Genomic DNA, 2,580 nt, shown 5'->3' on the forward strand with positions numbered 1-2,580 from the left:
CGTCACGTCACGTCACGTCATCTCAACTTGCATGGTCGTACTCAACTGTTTTCCTTTTATAACGTGTACCAAAGAACAGTAACAAAGAACGAATAACAAAGATGTAGAATACCGATTGATATCAACCACGAAAACTATGACTTAACGAAAGCACGATGAAACGAGGTAACAAGAATGCGAGCATGGCTGTATATAGGAAGGAAATGAGCTTGCGGGTTATATGATCAACAATAGAAGATGACATCAGCCGTGAAAACTTTGTTCCGAGAAACCTTGACGGTGTCGTGCCGTGAGGTAACGTAACGTGACGTGACGTGACGTGACGTGACGGCCACTGTGAATTGGCTTTAAGTGATCGACAGAGCCGGAAATAAAATTTAAAAAAAGAGAAATTGACGTTTTGCGTGTTTGCGGACTATGAGTGCGAATGGACGTCGGGACCCATTGTCTCATACCGGACATAGGTTGGCAATTCAACGGTAGTGGATCCAGGAGTGAACTGTTACGCGATGTTCTCTGGGACTCGTTTATATCGCTTGTCTTTTAACTGTATTCCATCCTAAATACCCGGTAAAGAAGTATACTCGTGGCAAGAGTTATCTACTGCTGAGCATACTCGTTTTGTTTAGTGAATGTTTTGGCGAGCAACTATTTTGATCTTTTGTTCAACATAAATGTACACGAAATAGTAGTCTTGTTTTCCTACTGTTTTTGTTTTTCTTCTGTGTCTTGATGTACCGATATTTCGTTATTACTTCTTAACATTAAGGCTTCTCTGCTTCTTATTGGACGTATAACTTTTGCTCATAATTTTTCTTTCTAATATTTTTTGTTTGCCTAACATGTTAATCAGTGCTAGGCATTCGCATGCACAGAGATATTCTAGTTTCACTGCCGTGTTGTAATATGCTTTGTTTCTCGAAATGTAATTTTAATTGTAAATATTCTTTCAATTAGTAAGCCAATAGGCTTCTTTCATTTAATGATTTCAGTATTTCTTTCAACGTTTTCAGCATCTTTTCTTCATACAGTGTCTTTGAGGAACAACAATTGCAGTTAAACTCATTATTGAACGACAAATCTTTGGTGTGCGAAAAATAGTGGCCCAATCGGATATCCTTGCTGCATTAGCGCCCTGCCCGTCGGGAACAGCATTTACTAGTCGTAACTAATGTGCCGCATTCTTCGTGTCAAGAAGTTTTCATCCCAGTTACAAACTCACCTTGATATTTCGGAGGCATTTAGGTACGCTAATACTATAGGTATATTCGCAGTGCCCAATTAAAAGGCTTTCAAAGGTCAAGAAACAACTGAAGCATGGAGAGCGCCAGTAGGATTTCGCACGATCGCGGTTTTGTGGAATGCGCCGCGGATATCTCCGACAGATGAACAGCAATTAAACTTATCGGTAATTCTTCTGTAGATAGGAATTTCTTTTACCAGAATGCAAAGTCCTATTGCATCCCATCGATCGCCTCTGCACGAAGTCAGGCGGGGTGGGCGCTGCCGACAAAGACGTATAGTCTCCTTGTTACATGGTGTTTTTGAGCAAAAATATTAAAAGAAGTTCGTTATAGTAACATATCTCATTGACTAGTTTCGGACTAACTATAGAGATTATAATATGTCACCAAGTGCCGAAATAGCTCAGTTGGGAGAGCGTTAGACTGAAGATCTAAAGGTCCCTGGTTCGATCCCGGGTTTCGGCATACATTTTAATTCGAATTAATCATAGACAAAGATAAAGTAATTAACAAATAATGAATAATGTTACATAATATGCAGGGGTTATGTGCTGTGCTTCTACGTTACGTTTTTACAAGCACTACTCCACGCATCATTTGAGAAAACAAAATACATGTCTAGCAACTACGTGGCGCCGAAATGTCTAAAAAACAGATACGAGAAAATCGAGATAGTTTCTCAGTTCAGTTACTGTATTCGGAGGAAACTGCTCAGAAAAGTTGCGTGGGTGCGAAAATCGTAGTCACAAAAAGAAACAAAACAAACGAAGTTTCTGATGTAATACAACATACACTTTCGGTTACGACATAAAATTGCTTCTAATTATCCAAATATCTTCGAGGCTGCCATTTTACTTGTATTTCCTCTAATCATACGGTTCTTCACTATTTGTTTCCTTTTTATGCTTAAAATTACTGACATACAGTGGAAATGAGAACCACTTTTCTTTCGCAGTAACATCGCGTGCGATAGCTTCCGTACACTAATCTACCAATAGTGATTCTATAGGACACTGTTTATTAATTTTTTGACATTTCTTTGTGTAAATAAGACTTTTGATGCAAGTTACATCCAAAACGCGATATTTTAATTGGTACTGATTGATGAAAAAACGATGGAGATACATCGATAACTCTACTTTACCTTGACAAAAGCAGATTTCAGATTCATTTTCCCCTCCCGCCAAACGCCATCGTTCGGTACACTCTGCTGGCCTTTAAAACTGCAGCACCTGGAAGGTTGGCAGAAAAGGAAATTTTGTTTATTGTTCGTGTACAATATAGCAGAAAGAACACATAATTAAATAAATTTTATGTGATTAATGGGTATACAAAA

The 2,580-nt window shown here is 38.5% G+C and overlaps 1 non-coding gene across 1 annotated transcript; it reads left to right on the plus strand.

The window, feature by feature from the left end:
• Positions 1 to 1,636: 1,636 nt before the first annotated feature.
• On the plus strand, positions 1,637 to 1,709 carry Trnaf-gaa. The gene has a single exon. It is a non-coding gene; the product is annotated as a tRNA-Phe (tRNA).
• Positions 1,710 to 2,580: the final 871 nt, after the last annotated feature.

This window comes from Schistocerca americana, chromosome 9 (genome assembly GCF_021461395.2).
Source record: "Schistocerca americana isolate TAMUIC-IGC-003095 chromosome 9, iqSchAmer2.1, whole genome shotgun sequence".
NCBI classification, from domain to species: Eukaryota; Metazoa; Arthropoda; class Insecta; order Orthoptera; family Acrididae; genus Schistocerca; species Schistocerca americana.